At 46.7% G+C, this 21,787-nt stretch overlaps 1 pseudogene; it reads right to left on the bottom strand.

The window, feature by feature from the left end:
• Window positions 1-21,674, bottom strand: part of LOC121171529 — a 28,804-nt pseudogene extending 7,130 nt beyond the window's left edge.
• Window positions 21,675-21,787: the final 113 nt, after the last annotated feature.

The following is a 21,787-nucleotide window of genomic DNA, read 5'->3' as shown; positions in this document are numbered from 1 at the left end:
GGCAAGGTTTCTTGGGAGACTCCACAACTACATGGCTGGACTCAAATCCCAGACAGGGAAAATCACAGCACATGTGGTCCTGTACCAGAACCAGACCTCCTTAGTTGCTGATGCTCGTGTAGTGCACATCACGTCCAGATGCACTTGCAGGACATGACAGCCAGCTCCTCTAGGCCAGCAGGGCACATAGACTGTCTAGTTAGAGAAGAGAAAGCAGAACAGACTGGACCACTCTCCTGGACAAGCTGTGCAGCATGTTCCTGGGCCTGGGAATGCACTAAGGTGGAACTGGTCAGCCAACAGACCTTGAAAAGATCTCCTCAACCCTATAGCAACAAAACCAACTTCCTAGAACTACCAAAACCACAAAAGTAACATCCTCAGAAATTTCTTCCCCACATCGGGGTTTCTAATGTGTCATCAAATGGCCAGTCCTCAGCCCCCAGGTGCTGACGTAGTTTGACAGCAAGGAGCGGCCCCCTCCCCATCCCCATTGTGGACAAAGGAGAAAAACAAACCTGAAACATTTATCCTACCCACCTTCCTCCATACCTCAACTTTCCCCACCCTCATCAGAGACCCACATGTGCATGCATCCCTTTCAACTATGCAAACAATATTTTTAAAATATTGTAAAACAGTGGTATTGAAGGCTTTCTTTGTTGTTGTTGAAGGGTAGGTGCTGTTTGGGGTTTGTTTGTTCTTGTGTTTTTTTCATTTTAAAAGGCAATGTTACAGACACACAGGGAGAGACACAGAGAAAGATGCTACATCCACAGGTTTACTCCTCAAATGGCCACAGCAGCCAAGAGTGGGCCAGAGACAAACCATGGTGGCAGGACTCAAACTCATGAGACATCGTCTGCTGCCTTCCCAGGTGCTTCAGCGGGGAGCTGGAAACAGTGCAGCAAGGACTCCAATCAGCACTCTGCTGTAAGATGCCAGCATCTCAAGCAGCAGCTTAAGGCACTGCCTCACAGTACCAGCTCCATCTCTCTACAAGTATTATTTACCATCTTACTAAAAGGTAGAGTTTTCTCTTATTTATTCACACATTTATTCAATACAGATTCACAGATCTATGTAGCTCAAGGGTTTGCAGCTGTTATTGCTACTTCTTGTTGTGGTGCTGAAATCACCCCAGATTTGTTCAAAGTTGCAAACCGACTCCCATGTCCTTTGAATAATGGGAGTAACAACACCCTTCACGTTCTTTCAGCAAGTGTTACTTTCTGGCATAGAAATATCTTCCAGGTTTATCTTATCATTACTTGCGCCGTATCTGGAGCTAATATTTTATTCAAGGATCTCTGGGTCCTTTTCATGGAAAATAGCATTTGGAAACCAAAATTCAGACTCTAGACATGTTCATTGCCTCTTGGATGCCACTGCTTTCATGTCTTCACAGAAGACAGTGCTAGAAACATACAAACACACAAACTCACACTCAGCCTACACCTATCAGTTTGTGTCCACATTCCTGATTCCAAATCGATCCCACACAGTATTTTCCAGCCTTGGACTTTTTCTATTAATTCACCTTTCAGACAGCAAGAACTGGGTTCCATTACTCTCAAGAAGGACACACAAGGATTTACTTCTTTTGTCAATACCCCTTTGCGCAACCAATCTTATTTCTCAGACTTTCTTCCCAGCCAGCTGCAACCATGCCGGCTGAACCTATGAGTCCCTGTCACACACGGATGCTAACCACAGCCCTGGCACACTGGCTAATTCTGCGGCAGTGGAACCATTAGTCATACCAGCTGATTTCCCAGCCCCTATTCTGCTGACCACCTTGGCTATACCAGTCAAAAAGACCACATATAGGGGACCAGCACTGTGGTATATTGTTAGACCTCTGTCTATGGTGGCAACATTCCATATGGGTGTTGATTCTAGTTTTGACTGCTTCACTTCCAATGCTGGCTCCCAGCTCATGGCCTGGGAAGGCAGCAGAGGATGGTTCAGATGATGGGGCACACATGTGTGGGACGTGGAAGAAACGCCTGGATTCTGCCTAGCTCAGCCCCAGCTATTGTGGCCATTTGGGGAGTGAATCAACAGATGAAGATCTCTCTCTTTCTCTCTCTCTCTAACTCTTCCTTTCAAATGGATAAAATAAATCTTTGAAATTAATCAATTTTAAATAAGCACATTTGCTAAAAATTCAGAAAATGCTATCACAATAAAACAGTATTGGACAATGAAAAAAATCAGCGAAAGATAATAGAGAATCTAGAAAGAGACCTAAATAAGAATAATCCTTAAAGTGCATGAGAAAATGAAAAATGGTAACTTTATTTGGGTATAAAAATTTCTGAAATTCAGGCAGAACTCCTTCATTACATGCATTTTCAGTTAACCTTCTGAAGACTCTGCAGCAAGAATGCATGAATTTAATTTTTTGCATCCAAATAAATTTTTCTGTTCTCTTATTCCCTTTTTTTTTTTTAAGTTTTATTTATCTGCTTCTATTTATTTGAGAAAAAAAAAGAGTGAAGAAGGAAGAGAGAGAAGTCTTCCATCCACTGGTTCACTTTCCCAAATTCCACAACAATGAAGGCTGGGTCAGATCAAAGACCACCACTGACTGGTTCTATCCTGTAGGGTTCAAGAATCCAAATAACTGAATCCTCATCTTCTGTCCCCTAATGGTCACACTGACAAGAAGCTGGATTGGAAATGGGAATAGCTTTGGTCCCTGGCACTGTGGTATAGATGTAAGCATTGCAAGTGGCAGCCTAATCATCTGGGCCACAATGCTCAGCCCAACTTTTCCCTTTAATTAATTGATTTGAAAGGCAGAGAGACACACGGAGATCTCCCATCTGCTGGCCCACTCACCAAACACCCCACAAACAGTTGGTACCACACAGAGGGCCAAGCTAACATCAGAAGCCAGGCCCTCCATGAGGGTGGCAGAGGCCCAACTACTTGAACCATCACCAGCTGCCTTTCTGGATACAAATTAGCAGGAAGCTGAAATAAGGAACAAAGCCAGGTTTCTAATGGGAGTCCCACTATGCCAAATGCCCATCTCTAAACTTCCATTTTTAAAAAAATCTATTTATTTATTCTCCTTTAAAGTCAGAGTAATGGGTGAAGCAGGGAAGTGAGCGGAAGGGAGAGAGGCAGAGAGATCCTCCATCTACTGAGTCACTCTCCAAATGGTCGCAACAATCAGAGCTGCGCTGATCTGAAGTTGGGATCCAGAAGCTTCTTCCAGTTCTCCAACATGGGTAAAAGATCCCAAGGCCTCGGACCATCCTCTGTTGCCTTCCCAGGCAATTAGCAGCAAACTGGATCAGAGGTGGAGCAATCATTACTCAAACAGACACATATATGGGATGCTTGTGCCACAGGCAGAGGACTAGCTTGCTATGCCACTGCAGCATCCCCTAAACTTACCTTTGAATTCCACTTTACAGAAGTTTGTTTATGTACCTTCATGCATACAATATTTTAGTTCACATACAAGTGTTACTTCTATTCAGCAAACATTCATGTAATCTAGTCGATTGGGTAAATAAAATATTGAGATTATTGGAGAAGAGTTAGAAAAAATAAAGATGGATTTCATAGCTTACTGTTTACACCAAAATTAACTGTAGATGTATTTAAAATTTTTGCATAAAGCAAATTATGTAATTTCTGAATAAAGCATACATGAATTTACACAATAATAAAATCAAACAGACTTTTCCAAAGACATTAAGTCAGTAGTAAGACAGAAATTTGCTAAACTGAGCCACACCAAATCTGTACAATTTGGTTTAATCAAAAATAAATACATAAAGCCTAAGAAACACTGGCAAACTGGGGAAAGATATTTGCAGTACAGTAAATCAATAATGTGTATCTTCAATTTAGCCATAAATGTTGACAAAACAACAAATGAGAAACTCAAAGAGCTCATGCAAAACAGAAAAATGCAAGAAAGGATACATAAAAAATTTAAAGAAAATAGTAGGCAGACAATATTTTCAGCCTTGCACAAAAGTAAAGAAATACGTCTTCGGTCTGCACTGTGGCACAGTGGGTAAAACACCGCCTGTGGCATCAGCATCTCATGTGGGCATCGATTTGAATTGCAGCTGCTCCTCTTGCAGCACAACTCCCTCCTAATGCAACCTGGGAAAGCAGCATACAGCTGTGAGTGGATTATCTTTTCTCGGGTTTCGAAAGCTGCTTCACAGCTCTCTGAAACATCAGGTGTGGTAGGAAAGCAGGACAGGCATTCTTATCTTTGCTTTTGTGCTGGGGTCCTTTTGACTAAGAAGTCTTATTGGAAATTCCTTGAGCAAGAGAAGTTTCACTGCCCGATATATGAAAGGTATGATTCAGAGATGCCCCAAATTCTGTACTCTGCCTGATCCTTCTCTACAGAAAATCAAGTCAGTTATTGTCTGGACTTATCTCACTCTCAATAATTCAGGTCCACAATTACTTACTCATAATCCCAACATAAAAACAAAAAGAAACCTCTGAAAACATTTCTCTGCAGCTTAATTCTGTAACTGGTAACAAAATGAACTAAATCAGATGGGATATTTATAATCTTGACTTATCCCACTCTACGTGAATAATTACACATGATCATATATTTCCCTGCAGAAAATAGTCATGTGATTGATTCTGAGGTTCACCACAAACTCTACTATCTTGTACTGTATTAAACAATATGCGCCCTGTTAGCTGTCTAAATTTTAAAAATTCTGAATTCGCAAACATCTTACTCCAAAGTTTGGGAAGCTGTGTGTTGCTAAAGGCAAAAGGCAGCAGCCATTTATCATAAAGCTCTTTGCAATGCCTTGTCCATAAATACAGATCAGAAGGTGTTGGATATGCCTTCCCAACTAGCCCAGGCTGTTCAACTGATAAGTCAATGTTACAAATTTGAGTCTTTATTATGACACTATTTCATTACTTGCTCCAGTTTTTGTATTTTAGAGTAGTTTAATCAGTTCTAATAAATAGAGCATCAGATAAAATGATTCATGAAAAAAAATCCTAATTTCCCACCCACATAATTTTCTGGAGAACCTATTTCAGGTTGTCAAGCAGATCTGCTCCACATGCACAGCACCAGACTGAGGGTAGCTCTGGCAGTCAAGAGGACTCTGCTCATGACCATCACAGCTCAAAAGAGAAGAGCAAGTCCAGGTAGTGTAGGAGTCAACTGCCTGCAACCTCAGGTTCCCACATGGGCTCTGCTTCCAGCCCTGGCTGTTCCACTCCCAAACCCAACTCCCTGATAGCCTGGGAAAAGCAGCGGAAGACAACCCAAGTTCTTGGGCCCTTGCTACCCACATAGGAGAACTGGAAGAAGCTCCTAGATCCTGGCTTTGGGCTGGCCCAGCACGGGCTGTTCTGATCAACTGGAGAGTGAGCCAGTAGGTAGGAAATCTCTCTCTCCCTCTCTCCTTTTCTCTCTCCCTCTGTCTTGCTCTCTCTCTCTCTTCCTCTTTCTCCTCCCTTCTCTCTTGCTCACTCACTCTTTCCCTCTCTCCTTCTTCTCTTTCTTCTGTCTATAACTCTTAATTTCAAAATCAATAAATAGCTGTTCAAAAAATCTGGAAATAGAATACTTCATTTTCCTTTACATTCCATTATGGAGCACTATTTCACACAGCCTCACCTATCTACAAAAGTGATGAACAAATGTTGTATAGACACGCAATCTTTGCCAGCTAGCACTGACAACTAGCCACACAGCCACCACACAAGCAGTCCAGACTTGCATCCATTTTGCCTAGTTATATGAGGGTTTTTTCAGAGATCGAAAATAAAACAGAAATAAAAGAGAAGAGGACCAAAGAGCATGTCCTAAGGAGAAAAATATAAAGAAAACCATGGAAAGGAATGACAGCACTAACATTAGATGAAAAACAGAAAGGAGTGGAAATGAGGCTTTTGATATTATTGTAATCCATATACCCCTTTCATGATGTTTGGTAGAAATGCAAGAGAAACATTTGGATTGTTTAGAAATTACTTTTTGATAGAAATATTTCTTTGAGCTACAATGGGTCATGATTTACACACATAAAACAAGATGATAAATGTAAAAGTTTGACGGGAGCATCAAAATCTTAACATTTATCAGAGTCAAAAAGAAAAAGAAATGCAGAAGCAATACCATGCAGAGAAGTGCAAGGTGGGTTTCAAAAAAAAAAGCTAAATAATTAAAACACACCAAATTTTTAAAACATTTTATCTATTTCCATCAGAAAGGCAGATCAGATTTAAAGAGAGGAGAGACAGTGAAAGATCTTCCATTCTCTAATTCACTACCCAAATGGCCACATTGGCTGGAGCTGACCAATCTGAAGCCAGAAGCCAGGAGCTTCCTCTGGGTCTCCCACTTGAGAGCAAGGTCCCAAGACTTTGGGCCATCCTCTGCTACCTTCCACAGCCCATAAACAGGAAAGTGGAGCAGATGGGACATGAACCTGCACCCATATGGGATCCTGGCACTTGCAAGGTGAGAATTTGAGCATTGAGCCATCATGATGAGCCCAACCATCCCCCCCCTTTTTTTTAATGTTTGGGAGAATAAGTATTCGAAAGGATTTAGGGGGGTTCGACAGCAGGGCTCAGGTAAAGGGGTCCTCGGCAGAGTGGCAGCTGCAGAGGGTACCCAAGCCAGGTCGGAACCAATGCCTGGGACTCTGGCCATGGATATCGTCACCACGTGATGGGTGAGTCCTGAGCTTCTGGCTGGCCAGCGTGCCACTTGGCGCGAGGCTCCACCTGCTGACCACCTGGCAGTGAGCTCTAGGGTTTATGGGCATATAATAGCTGCCTAGAGACATCCATGGATAAGATCAATGTGAGTGTAGGTGAGAGATGAATCCAGTGTCACTTCCAGCGAAAGGGTCACTGAAATTGCTGGCAAGCATGGGGACTGAGACATGGGGTTTGGAGAGGAGAGCCTGTAAGATCTGTTTGGGTCAGACTGACTCACCAGCCCACATGGGAGTTCTGACATGGGCTGTTAGTGCGCAACATCTCCGACTGCCACACTCCAGCCCACCTGAAAGCTATGGCTGAGGTCATGTCTGGCATGGCTAGATTCCAGCACCTGACTGAGTGTTGGAACAGGGGATGGGTCACATTAGGAAGGGTCATGACACCTACCAGCACACAAGAGAACCAGTTCTGGGGGTAGATTCCATGAGGGATGTGTGGACCCAACTCTGTAGAAATACAAGTCCCGCTGGTTAGCTTAAGAGTTGGGGTGGTGATTCATGGAATCTGCCATCACTCACAGCTAAAGGAACCAACAACAGTCTGGGCACGTTAAGGCAGCAGCACCTGAATATGCATCCTAAAACAGGGTATAGGGTGGACCTGGTTGCAATGTTCACTAGTTCATGCAAGGCCACGAGGGAAGGGTAGACTATGCTGGGCACTGGCCTAACATCCACTGGCATGTATGAGATCTGGGGCTAGGAGTGGGTCAAGTGGGGAAACTTGGGAAACTCCCCTAGTGGGTCATAACTCTCACTGATGATCACATAGTCCAGGCCTAGGGGCTGGACAAGCTGGGCAAAGTAGCTCCAACTGTTGAATAATGTGTGGGTTGGTTATGAAAGAGTGCAGACTGAGTAGGGCTGAGCAAACCTTAGCTCACCAGCAAGAACAGAAATCAGGATGGAGCACAGGTCATGCTGAGATAGGCTCTTATACCAACTGGCTTGCATGAGCCAGGGATGCCAGGCTACTATCTAAGGCAAAGGTCAAGACAGGTAAGGGACTATGCCAAGCTGGGTCAGAGCAACCACTGGCACATGTCGATCTATGGCTGGGAACAGGCTTGGTTGGGGAGCTAAGAAGACACTGTTGCTGGGTTGAGGTTCCCACTGGTGAGTGCAGGGGCCAGAGTGGGGGCTGCATTCTGGTCTGAATATGGCTGCAATCTCCTTTAGCACAAGTGTGGACTAGGGCTGGGCACACCAAGCTGCGCTAGACTCCAGCACCATCTAGTGCTCTGGAGGACCAGGGTAGATGTAGGACAGACTAGACTAGGTCTCTGCCCCTGAGCCACGTGTGAGTTGTGTCTGGGTATGGACAAGCCTTAGCTGGACTGAAACATCCAACAATAAGAACCAGAATGGGTTGAAAGCCAGTCAGGAAAGGCCACTGTTCCTGCCAAAACAGGAGGTAGACTTAACAGAGCTGGCCCATGGACCCATCAATACATGTGAGATTTGGCATTGGGAGAGGTTCTGAAGGAAGAGATTGGAAACTCCTCTGGCAGGATGCAGCCCCTGCAGGTGAGTGCAAGAAAAACAATAGGTAGCAGCCCAGACAAGGCCAGAGAAAGGCACCCACAGGTTGGCAGACCAGTTCATATCACCCACTGGTGAATCCAAGTACCAGAAGAGAGTGTGGGTTCAGCCAGGTTCTATTGCAACACATACCAGTACACATTAAGGCTGGGATTGGGTGCCAGCTGGGCTGGGCTAGGCTGTAACCCCCACCAGTGTCAGCTGGAATTAGGGGTGGACCAGGCCAGGCCAGGCTACAACATCCACTAGTAAATGCTGAGGCAAGGGGGGCCATGCCAGACTGGGCCACAGCACCCAACTAGCACACATGAGAACCAGCGGGAGAATGGGGAAAAGCCAGGAGGGGGAATGTGGAAGGCTCCCCTGCTGGACAGCCACTCCCACTGGAGAGTGTGAGTTGGGATGGGGGCAGACCAGACCAGGCAGGGCTGCAGCACCTTTGGGCCTCATGTGAGCTAGATCAGGGAAAAGCTATGCTGGACTGACTGTCCCTATTGGTACATGTATAAATTAGAGTGGGCAAGGGCTGGTTGGGCTTTGCCGCAGCATCAACTGGCAGAAGCTGGCATAGGGTATACTACAGAACCACCTGGAGAGTGCAAGATCCAGGAGTGGGAGTGGGCCCAGTAGGAAAACAGTGGGCACCTCCCTCTTGGGTTATCACTCCCACTGGAGAACATGAAAACCAGATCTGGGGCAGTGATGGCTAGACAAAAGGGCACCTACCAGCATGTGTGTGGGCTAGATAGTGGAGCTGATTAGGTTGAACTAGGCTTCAATGCCAATCGACATGCATGAGAACTGAATGGGATGTGGGACAGACTGGACCATTCTGCTGCCCATACTGGCAAGCTTGGGAACCAGGGCAAAGGGCAGACCTGGTGGGGGTTATTACAGGTCACTCCAACTAGCCTGCAACTCCCACTAATTTCCACGAGGGCCAAGTGTGAGGTGGGCAGAGTCAAGCTTGACTGCAACACCCATTGGTTCGTATGGAAGACATGACTCAAGACAGAACTGACCCAGCAATTGCAATCACCAGCATATGCATAAGCTGATTGGAGCGAGAGAATGTGCTGGACCCTGTACTGGCAAGCACACACAAGAGTCAGGTCTGGAACCACCTCAGATGAAGTTTCTTTGGGGATCCCTCCAACTGAACTGCTGATCTCAGAACCCCAATCATGAAGACAAATGCAGGTTCCATGGTCTGACCATGGAGTGCTAGTGTCAAAGCTGAGCCTCCTCAGGGTTCAGATGGAGCAGTGGAGAGCATATCCAGGTAAACATGGAGGATATGGCAGTCCATCAGAATCTGCAGAGGACACCTGATACCACAACAGAGGATGGAGGACAGAACAAATTAATCAATTATCCCAGGTATGTGTTGGCAGTGAAAATCTGAGCAAACTGAGATTCTAAGGTGAACTAAGTCAGCCAGTAGATTCTGGAGAGACTTCATCGTGCTTGGAATGGAAATATTGGCAGCAATTCTGAACTGTTGAACTATCAAAACTGCTTGAGCAGGACCCTCAGAGTATGCCCCACATCGGGGACCTCGGATGGTTGGGAAGCTGGGTCCAGCTTCTCCCTTTATCTCCTCCCTCACCCCAGATACAGAAAAAAATAATAATGTAGAAACAATGGTCTGACCCATTTTCCTGTAGCCTTTGACCCTTTGTACCCTAATCAACTATGCAAAGATTATCAAACAGGATTTAGGGAAAGGATTCTTCTGTACTGAAGCTCCCATCTGCCCTAAGGCGTTCAGGTGGGTGATGGCTCCCATTCACCATCAGCACAGCGAGACAGCCTGGAAGGCCTCCATTTGGACTGAAGAGTATGTATCTCCCAGTGCAGAAAATCCCATTCAAGTGGGTGAGAGATGGGACTGCACTGGCAGCCAGCTCCCCTCCCTGGTGGTGAGGAAATGACCTATAATTATATACATGGACCACCTGTGGGTCACACAAGGTGCTGACTTACAACCCTCTAAACTCCACATTCAGTAAATATTCTAGGGCCTGGCGCGGTGGCCTAGCGGCTAAAGTCCTCACCTTGAAAGTGCCAGGATCCCATATGGGCACCGGTTTTAATCCTGGCAGCTCCACTTCCCATCCAGCAACCTGCTTGTGGCCTGGGAAAGTAGGCCAGCATGGCCCAACTCCTTGGGACCCTGCACCATGTGGGAGACCTGGAGGAAGTTCCTGGCTCTGGATCGGCACAGCAGCAGCCTTTGCAGTCACTTGGGAAGTGAATCATCGGATGGAAGATCTTCCTCTGTCTTTCCTCCTCTCTGTATATCTGACTTTGTAATAAAAATAAAAGTAAAAATATATATATTCTAGAAGTGGGATGGGGCCTCTACAAAATGTCTAAATGACACTACTACAGAAAAACCAGAGGCTTAGAGAGTGCAATACATCACCTGTGGCTGAAGAGGCACCAGCAGAAGAAACAGGAGGATGGCTCACAAGGAGTCAGTCATTCTCACCCTCCAAGCCAGGTTATGACTTAGTCCTAATCCATGTGGGAGACCCAGATGCTGGAGTTCTGGACTGCTATCTCTGGTCTGGCTCAGCCTCAACTAATAAAGACAATTAGGGAGGAAGTCAGAAGGTGAAACAGCACATACTCTCTCTCAATTACAAAAATAAATATTTATTGTGCACCAACCATGTGCTAGACACTGAGGTTTTTAGCACATATCAATAGAGTCCACATCCTTTTAAAGAAGTAGTGGGCGAGGAAAGTAAATTAAAAGGTGTGTGGTAAAATCGTTATGCTCTTGATTTCTAAATGTGTATCTCAAGCTTAGACCCAACAGCCAGATTCCTGTTCCCACCAGCAGGTCTCTCTTTTCTTCGGGGTAGCTGCCAAGTATCTCAGGATAAGAAGCATTGGCACTGACTGGCTCACCTTTCATCCAAAGCTTTTTTGCTCAACATTTTCCAGCTTCCCAGGCAGCTAAAAACAGCTCTAGGGCAGAACAGAGAAACAAGATAGAAAAAGCTTGGATTCATGAGTGAATGCATAAAGCATCATCCCCTGGATACCTACCTACATTGATCTGCTTGATAAAGCGCATGCCCAGCTGCTACTGTTCTCGGGTTATTTATAACACCATAAACCTACCCACACTTCCAAAGAAGTCCCAGTTTTCTCTTACCCAAATTCCTTCCCCCACTCATCTTCTCTCCCTTGGTCATCAACATCTTTCTTCATTCTATTTTTCTCCTCAATCTACACTTGTAGTCCAAAAGGTCTGTTAGTATTATATTTGTATTGTCATGTTTCCAAAACAACAAACAAATCCAAACTCTCAGTGGATAACAATAAGTATGTATGCTTTTTAAAAAGTTGGCTCTCGCCAGCTGCAGCCAACTGCCTAGGTTGCCTCACACCTATCCAAATGTTACACTGTCGGATGAAAAGCTGCCAGTGGCTCACAGGCACTCTGGGCCTGGTTAATGCCAAATCTATGTTAACTATACCAGTATGCCAGGATCGTTGCCTGTTCTATTTTGTTTTAAAAGATATGCAAGGAACTCTCTGCACTGACCCAGAGGAAGGTAGGCGGCACCAGGCCAGGACATGCCACCTCATATCTCAGGCACCTGGCACATTGCTAAGCTGCAGTGCAGCTGAATATTGCCCAGGAAAGTGGGTCTGGGCACATGTTGGAGTGGCAGCACTGAGCGCATGTTTGACAAGGGAGAAATGACTTCTACAGAGCTTCCACAAAACAGGTCACTGTATTTGCACATAGCAAGGGAGCTGAGACAGGATGGTTTAGAGGAGGAACCCAGACGGCATGTCTAATCAGACCAAGGCGCCCGGCCATGTGGGAGACCTGTACTAGGCCAAGTGGTAACTTCTGCTACCTGTTGGCACACATGTAAACTAAAGCTAAGGGACATGCCCACCTGGGCTAGGCCACAGTATCTGCCCAGAAGTTTCAGGGCAGAGGAAAATCACATCAGGCTGGGCTGCAGCACCCATTGGAATGTGAAAAAACTGGATCTGGGGGCAGATTCTGTAGGGAACTTGTGGGCTCACCTCTGTAGGATTGCAGAACCCACCAGGGGTTGGTGATAAGCTGAGACAGGCTGGATCCTGGACCTCACCAAAAACTATTGGGAGCCAGGGCTGGGAGGAGGCCAGGCTAGGAGAGGCTGCAGCACCCACCAGCACATGCAAAGGCTGGGACTGAGAAAAGGTCAATCAAGCAGGGCTACTGTTCTCACCAGTACACATAAAAACCAGTGCTGGAGTAGGTCCGTTAGGGGAAGTTGGAGAACTCTCCTACTAGGCCACAGTACCCACTGGTGAGCAAGAGAGCTGGGGCTAGGGGTTGGCCAGGCAAGGCAAGGCTGCAGCACTTGTCAGCCTAAGTATGGGCTTGGTCTGGGGGCAGGCCAGGCTGGGCCTGACTGCTGCATTTGCTGGCACATGCAAGAGCCAGGACAGGGTACTGTGGCTGGCTAGGCTAGGCAAGGCTGGGCTCAATACCCACTGGTGAGAGATGATACTGGGGGTGGGCCATGCCAGGCTGTGTCAAAGCACCTGTTAGCACGTACAAGATCCAGCACTGGGAATGGGACTAGTAGGAGAACTTGGCAGACTTCTCTGCCGGGCTGTAGCTCTTACTGGTGAATGCAAGAGCCAGAACTGCAGCTTGACTGGGCTGTACAAGGTTACATATGAACTGGATCTGGTGACAGATCCTATCAGGTTGGGCCAAAGAACCTGCCAGCATATGCCAGATCCAAGCTTGGGAGTGTGCCTGTTAGGGGAACTTGGGAAACTCCGCTACTGGGCTGCAGACCCTGATGATGAGCACGAAAGCCAGGGGTGGGGACAGACCAGTTCAAGCTGGCCCACTGCACCTGTTGTAGGCATACATGTGAGCCAGATCTGGGGGTGGGACAGGCTAGGCCAGTCTACAGCACATACTGGCACAAGTAGAACCAGGATGGGGTAAAGGCCAGCCAACCTCATCTTCCAGGTCATGTGAGGATCAGGGTCAGGAAAGGGCCAGGCTGAGCCGAGCTGCAGCACCTGCTGATGAAAAACCAATACCTGCAGCAGGCCATGCCAGACTGAGCCACAGTACCTACTGGCATGTGCAAGACCTGCAGCTAGGAGTGAGCTGGTAGGGGAACCTCAGGTAATTCCCTGCTAGGCTGTTGCTTCCACTGGTAAGTGTGAGAGATGAGACTGGATGCAGCCTGGTCTGGGCAGGGATGCAGCACCCATCAGCCAGCATGTGGACTGAGTTCAGGCACCAGCCAAGCTGAGCTAGACTGCCACATCCACTGGTACATGCGAGAGCCAGCATGGGTACAGGTCAGCCAGGCTAGGCTACAGCACCCATTGTTAAATGCTGGGATTAAGTGTAAATCCTGTCAAGCTGAACCACAGTACTGCTGGGTACACGCAGGATCCAGAGCTTAGGATGGGCCTAGTAGGGGAACTGTGGACACTCTCCTGTTAGGCTGCAGCTCCTGCTGGTGGGCACAAGAGCCAGGTCTAAGGGTGGGACAGGATGAACAAGGTGGCAGCATCCAACAGCATACATGTGGGCCAAATAGGGGGCTGGGGAGGTCTGAAATAAGCCGAAGCATGCATGGGTATGCACAAGAATCAGACAGAATGTAGGTCAGGCTAGGCACAGCACATGCTGGTATGCACGAGAACCTGGCATGTGAAGGGTCTGCAGTACCCACCAGTTCACCTAAGAGATGGAACCTGAGAGATGCAACTGACCAGGTAACTGCATCCACTGGTATGTGGCATATGCACTGACGGGCACAGGAGATGGACTGAACCTGACCCTGCACTGGCTAGTGCACAGTCAGGTCTGAGGTCACCCAGGCAAGGTTTCTTGGGAGACTCCACAACTACATGGCTGGACTCAAATCCCAGACAGGGAAAATCACAGCACATGTGGTCCTGTACCAGAACCAGACCTCCTTAGTTGCTGATGCTCGTGTAGTGCACATCACGTCCAGATGCACTTGCAGGACATGACAGCCAGCTCCTCTAGGCCAGCAGGGCACACAGACTGTCTAGTTAGAGAAGAGAAAGCAGAACAGACTGGACCACTCTCCTGGACAAGCTGTGCAGCATATTCCTGGGCCTGGGAATGCACTAAGGTGGAACTGATCAGCCAACAGACCTTGAAAAGATCTCCTCAACCCTACAGCAACAAAATGAACATCATCTGAGAACTATCAAAAACCACAAAAGTAACATCCTCAGAAATGTATTCCCTACATTGGGATCTCCAATGCATCAGCAAACGACCATGCCCCATCCTCAGGTGCTGATGTCATCTGACAGCAAAGAGCGGCCCCCTCTCCTTGCCACTGGTTGGACACAGAAGGGAAAAAAAAAGAAAGAAAAAGAAACCTGAACATTTGTGCCTTCTGCCTTTCTACACACTTCAATCCTCCCCACCCTAATCAGAGGCACACATGTGCGTGCATCCCTCTCAATTATGTAGACAATATTCAAAATATAATAAAACTTAAAACTGCTTAAGGTTTTAAAAATGGGAATGAATTTACTCTCAGCATCCAACTGTTTATCATTTGATCATATGTCAAAAAGATCCTTGTCACCGTCTGGTGCCTTGATCCTGCACTTCCCAGACTGTATAACACTAAGTAACAATTTCTACTCTTTACAAATTCCTGAGTGAAGGGAATTTTTTTTCAAGTGCAAAATGCCCATACACAATCACATCTATGATTATCTTTCTGTTTCTACTGACAGGTTCCTTTATTAAAATGTAAGTTCTCTTCATCTCTAGCATCCAAAAGGCACTTAGCAAATGCTTACAAAATTCTATAAAATGGGAAGACTCTGGATATGGGTGTTGACACAATGGTTAAGTAGCTGCTTGGGATGTCTGCATCCCATATTGGAGTGCCTGGTCCAAGCTTCTGCTTCTGATTCAGTTTCCTGATAATGCAAAACTTTTTTTTTTATTATTACACTGCATTATGTGACACAGTTTTATAGGCATTGGGATTCCCCCTCCCCTCCCCAAAACCTGCCCCCCCATGGTGGATTCCTCCACCTTGTTGCATTACCACAGTTCAAATTCAGTTGAGATTCTTTCATTGCAAGCATCTACAAAGCATAGAATCCAGCATCTTTTTGTCCAGGTAAGTTCAAGTTTCTTGGGGAGACCATCTCTGGTCTGAAGGTAGAGCCGACAGAGTATCATCCCAATCAATTAAAAGCCCTGACATCACATCAGTAACAATTTATAATGTAATGGAATTAGTTGACATGGTATTGTGTAACCAGCATGTTAGAGAGAGAGAGAAAGAGTGCAAGTCCTGAACCACATCCTATGACTTCTACATTGACATTACAATTATTAGTTTATATACAACTGGGTTCTATACACCTTAAAATGGCTATAGATTACTATTCAGCTGTCTCGTGTCTATTTTAATTTTAGTATTTAGCAGTTTATAGCGTTGAAGCATGGTTTTGCAGAATCTGGCTGTTTTTCGGGTAGTCTAACTCTATAACAAGACATATGTCAACAGTTTAGGTGAACAGTTTTCGGAGGGGTGTGCAGAGAAATCTTCAATACCCTAGGGAGGAGCAACCAATCTTCGTGTCCCACCCAGTGAGTTATAAGTGCATCCCCACTGCCTGTTTCCTGTTTCTAAGCTTTCCTTGCTGTTCTCTATCTATCCTAGTTTTTTTGTTGTTGTTGTTTATTTGTTAGTTTATTTTGAGGGGTTTCTGGAGCAATCCTGATGGTCATTACAAGAGAGGGTGGGGACCCAAAGTCGGCACCAGGCAAGAACGATAATGCAAACCTTGAAAAGCAGAAGATGATGCCTCCGGTACTTGGGGCCCTGCCTTCCATGTGGAAGACCTGGACTGAATGCCCAACTCCTGGGTCCAGCACAACAGCTCAATGGATTGCAAACACTGCGATTCAATATGGGCACAAGTCCATATCCCAGCTGCTCTGTTTCCTATCCAACTTCCTGTTTATGGCCTGAGAAGGCAACGGAGGATGGCCCCAACGCCTTGGGACTCTGAACCCATGGGGGAGACCTGAAAGAAGCTCCTGGACAGTTGGGGAATGAGGGAACAGACGTAAAAGATCTTTCCCTCCCTCTCCTTCTCTGTAAATCTGTCTTTCTGATAAAAGTAAATGAATCTTAACAAAAAAAAAAACTAGTAAGGAAAAGGGAAGAAAAGGAAAAGGAAGGAAGGAAGGAAGGAAAGAAGGAAGGAAGGAAGGAAGGACAGAAGGGAGAGAAGGAAGAAGGGGAAAGGGAAGTGAAGGATTCTGAGCTCCTAGCTTCAGCCTGATTCAGCCCTACCTGTTATGGCACTTGGGGCAAGTCGACAGAAGCAAGCTTTCTCTCTGTCTCTCTGTCTTCAAATAAAATGAAAATAAATTTTAAAGAATGGAAGATTTTGGAAGAAGAGTTTGATGTGCAAGGATGTGGAATTGGCAGGTTTGGCCTTCAGCCTACAGGCACAGGTCACAGATGCGGGAGAGGAGTTTTACTGTAAAAGGATGACTGTGATGGCAGCTGGTGATGAGTTTTGAAAAGAAGCCAGTTAAGAGTTTTGTACACTTGTCCAGGCCAGCAGAGATGGAAGGCAGAGTAACTAGAAGGGACCCTCCTGGGATGGGCTGTTGACACAGTGTTATTAACTGCCTCCAGAGGACCCGAAGCCCAAGTCTATCTTCACAACAGCCAAGCAAAGCTGACACTTCTCTATTAATTCTGCAGATACAGAGCCAAAATAAGCTTCAGAAAACATATGTAATTGCCTCCCAAAGTTGTACAGCTGAATAAATGGCTCTTTGGGGGTTCCACCATAGGACTGATACTGAAGGGGTGAACCACAGAGTGATGCCAAGTTTCTAGCTAAAGTAATTATATGGATAACATCATTTTCTGAAATACACAAAGGTTTTATCAGAAAGCCAATGAATGTAATGTTGGACACGCAGAGAATAAGACACCTGTAAGTTGGTGTTCCCGCATGAAACAGAAACTGACTCTCAGTAACTTGCTAGATAGGTTGCTTGGAAGGTTATGATCTCCCTTAGCCTAGGCTACCAGTACAGGCTGCATAAAAAGCCTGGAACCCTGGGAGGTACAGAGTGCCGGGCAACCAACACAGGCCAGTCACTTATGAAATGAACAGCTACTGGATGCCTGCTGTAGGCACTAGGGAAATGCAGACAGCCTGTGAGTCCCACCTTCCAATGCCTTACACTGGAATGGAGTAGCTACAGAATAAACATTTAGGATTGAAGTGAGCTGAGGAGTGCCTTTTTGAGTTCACAAAGGTCTGTTACACCTACCACTGCCTCTACAAAGAATGAGCCCTCCAAATGTCCCCAGGTTATTGCTCATTGTCTCAAGGGACAGTCCTGGAAGTACCATAACTGGAAAAGCCAAAGGCACATGTGTCTGGCGCCTTAGCTCCTCCAAAGTGAAGGTGAGGGAGAACCAGACTTTAACTTATGTACTGCAGTAGCGACTACCTTCACAAAACAAATTAAAAACCAAGGCAGTTTCTTAAAAGAGAAAGGAATTTGGATCCTAGAAAACCAAATTAGCCACAAGAATGTTTGTAATCACTAAGAGGGAAATCAAAGAAGAGACAAAAAAGAAAAAGAGAAAGAAACAAACAGCAGTTCAGAGTTTTGTTTTCTTTTAAGACGTATCCATTTATTCAAAAGATAGAGTCATACAAAGACAGAGAACCAAAGAGATGTCTTCCATCTGTTGGTTCACTTCCCAAATGGCCACACCAGCCAGAGCTGGGCCAGGCTGGAGCTATGAGCTATGAGCCATGAGCTTCCTCCAAGTCTGCCTCATAGGTGCAGGGACCCAAGGACTTGGGCCATCTTCCACTGCTTCCCCAGGCACATTAGCAGCTAACTGGATCAAAGTAGAGCAGCCAGGTCTCCAGCCAGAGCCTACTGGGGCAGCAATGCTATGAAGTGTTGCCTTCCTTGCTGAGCCACAACACTAGCCCTTCATTTTAATAGATACAGAGGTGAAGGCATGTGTTTGGCTTAGGCTTACGTCACTGATACCGTATCAGAATGCCTGGGCTTGATCCCTGTCTTTGCCAGTGCAGGCAACTGGAGGCAGCAGATGATGAGAGACCCAAGCTGAGTCCTTGGCTCCTAGCTCTGCTCTGGCCCAGCTGTTGAGGACATTTGCAGAGTGAACCAGTAGACAGGAGCTTCCTTTCTCCCTTTCTCCTTTGTGTGTGGTATGTCTGTGTCTCAAATAAACAGGATTTCTTAAAAAGAAGGCAGGGAAATAGAGAAGCACAGGAGAAAACAAAGGAACGAATGAGGGGAGAGCAGCATTTGCGAATCCAAAGATAAAGCCCACAGAGCAAAGGGTGACCTTCGAGAGAGCAGTCTGTAGAAGAAGCCAGATTGTAATGGAGAAGGCATTAATGGTGAGTGAAACAGGGGCAGAGCACTCCCAAGCCAATGTGTGCCACAGTAAATCATGCTGTTGCAATGGGCCTTGCCGACTACATTATCTTGAGACAAAAAAGATGCAAGACTTCTGTGTAGTTCTTGGTCCTCACTTTACTTGAACTGCACAATAACCTGGTGAGGCAAGGTTTATTCCCATTTGTTAATTAACGGGAGAATCTACCTTTTAAGGATTTATTTATTTGAAAGGCAGTTACAAAAAGAGAGAGTGAGAGAGAGATCACCCATTTCCTGGTTTAGTCCACGAACAGCTTCTATGGTCAGGGCTGGGCAGGCTGAAACCAGGGGCCTAACACCCAAATCTATTCTATGGGTAGCAAGGGTCCAAGTGCTTGGGCTATCATTTAACGCTCTCAAAGGTGGAGTAAAAGGAAGCTGGATTAGAATTAGGCCAGCTGAGACTCGAAACAGTGTTCATGCTAACACTGCACACAGCAGCTAACCACTGTGCCACGCCTTTTCAGTGAATATTCACTACTGGGAAATATTATATTTTCTTGGAGTGTCTTGTTAACACATATTAAATGACATTTAAAGTCTGTGTTCTTTGACCCTGAAAGCATTTAGCCAAATTATCATAAACATATCAATTTACTAAGGTTAAGTAGAACCAGTCATAAGACTGAAAACAAGCCAGCTCTGATGAGAACTGCCGTGCCCATGCTACGAAACAACATGTGATCATCGTCAAATAACGTTGCAGAATGAACTAAGAAATGAAAAGTCATATACAATATATGAAGTGGACAAGCTGATCACAAAACACTACGTACTGTGAATCATGGTGTGTGTGTGTGTGTGTGTGCATGCTTGCACACGCGTGTGTCCTTTGGGACGTTTCTGTATTTTTCCAAAACGAGGCTTTTAGAATGAGATTGCTTTAAGATGTATTCTTTTGGAAGCAGAATTTTAGAGAGTGAGGGAGAGCCAGAGAAAGATATTCCATCTGCTGGTTTCTCTACAAATGCCCACAACAGCAACGGCTGCATCAAATCAAAGCCAGGAACCTAGAACTTCAACTTGGTCTCCCACACTGGTGGCAGAAATCCAACTGTTTGGGCCATTATTCACTGCCTTCCCAGGTACATCAGAGAGGAATGGATAAGAAGCAGAGTAGCCAGAACAGCCAGGATGCCAACGGGCGCTCTGGTAAGGTGTGACAGCACTGCAAGTCACCCATTGTGCCACAATATAGGTCCCCGTGGAATGAGACTTTTATTTGCTTAAAAAGTTACAGAGAAAGATCTTCCTTCTGCTGGTTTATTCCCCAAGTGGCAAAAATGGCCAGGGGCTTCATCAGGGTCCCGCCTGTGACAGCAGGGACCCAACCACGTGGGTCATCTTCCACTGCTTTTCTCAGACTACCAGGAGCTGGATCAGAAAGGCAGCAGCTGAGACACAACCCCATTTCCACATGGGATCCCAGCGTCACAGACGATGGCTTTACCCTCGATGCCACACACTGGTTCCAGTGAGACTGTTTATAGAAAGATGTATTTATCTTGAAAGTTACAGAGAACAAGAACATTTGCTGGTTCTGCGATCCAGAGAGAGCTGGGAAAAAGAAAAGCCGGAAGCATCCTGATTTTTCAATCATTTCTTACTATCCCAGACTGCCTTTTCATGTACAAACAGCAGGCAAGGGGGGGGGGGGAAACAATTAGTGCATCCAACCCGAGCCTCTCCCCAAGAAGTACAGCCCAGACAATTCCGCTGAGCACCAGTTTATTGAAGAGGCAGGTAAACAGACCGCCGGCTGGGGTCAGCTCTCCTTTGTTTCAGAGAGAGACCCCGGGATGAGAGTTAGAAGGTTTTTTTAATAGAACAGGTGAGTTAGGCAGCTATGGGAACCAAGTGAGTTGCACCGCCATGAGAGGCAGCTGTGGGAATCAGGGTTACTGGCAGCACGTGTTGTACCTTCTGCTTCTAAAAAAAAAAAAAGAGTGGGGGAAGCTGGCAAAGCATTTTATACAGAAGCATAAAGAGCAGGCTAGCAAACTTACACAGGCCTGAACCAAAGTGACTCCATTTTGTGACTGGCTTCCACATAACCTCCACTGGTATCGCAGAAACATCTTTTCCTATTTGCTTCCTCTCAACGTTCAGTCAAAACCTGTGCCCTGTTCCCTCAACACGCCAGAAACCCCAGATCATAACACCTTGCAGAGGTGAAAGCATGAGAATGGCTAGAATTGCTGAAACAGCAACAGTAAAAGTTTTATAAGCCTCACAGCACGCCTACACGTGCACATATGACAGCCCAATAAAAAGGGGCACACACCCAGCGACTCCTGCCTTCCCACACCTTATAATGATGAGGCTCCAAGCCCTCCACCTGCGTGGAAAAGCCCCCAGAGCGGTCACTCGTGCAGGGCCTGCGCATGGCACACCATGAGAGGGCTGGGGTGCCCGGAGGAAGGGGCGCCTCCTGGGCGCAGCTCCCTCGTGGAGTTCGCAGCATGCTGGGCACGTTCTTCTCCGGGGACCAGCCCAGCTCCGCTTCCAGGCCACCCCCCGCCACGACGGCGCCCACCCTCCGCGTTCTGAGAGTCCGGCAGACAAAACTCGGGCAGCGAGCAGGCGGCCCAGGCCAGGGCGCGCGCCCACGTCGGGCCGAAGTGGGCCCTGACCCTCTGCAGCACCACAGTAAGGATTACTGACGGGAATTCATACGCCCTGGCAGCCCTAAAACCTCTTCAGACCTTGCACGCCCGCGCTCCCGCGCCCCGGACACGTGAAACCTGCGTGTTCCTATTTCCGCGCCTTGTTTGGACCGCTGAGCGCCCACAGCCGTGCTACGGCGGCTCCACTGGGGATAAATTGCTAGCGTACCTCCGCTCCGCAAACCCCATGCAGCGAGAGGGGAGCACCTGCCCAGAGCCTTGAGGAAGGCGACCGCCCACGAAGGTGGTTGGCAGTGGACTTACACACGTTAGGGGCAAGCACGCGGACATCTGAGGGAGCG

The sequence above is a fragment of the Ochotona curzoniae genome, unplaced genomic scaffold, assembly GCF_017591425.1.
Source record: "Ochotona curzoniae isolate NIBS_2020 unplaced genomic scaffold, NIBS_Ocur_1.0 scaffold_2683, whole genome shotgun sequence".
Lineage (NCBI taxonomy): Eukaryota > Metazoa > Chordata > Mammalia > Lagomorpha > Ochotonidae > Ochotona > Ochotona curzoniae.
This window is presented reverse-complemented; position numbering and strand designations above follow the sequence as displayed.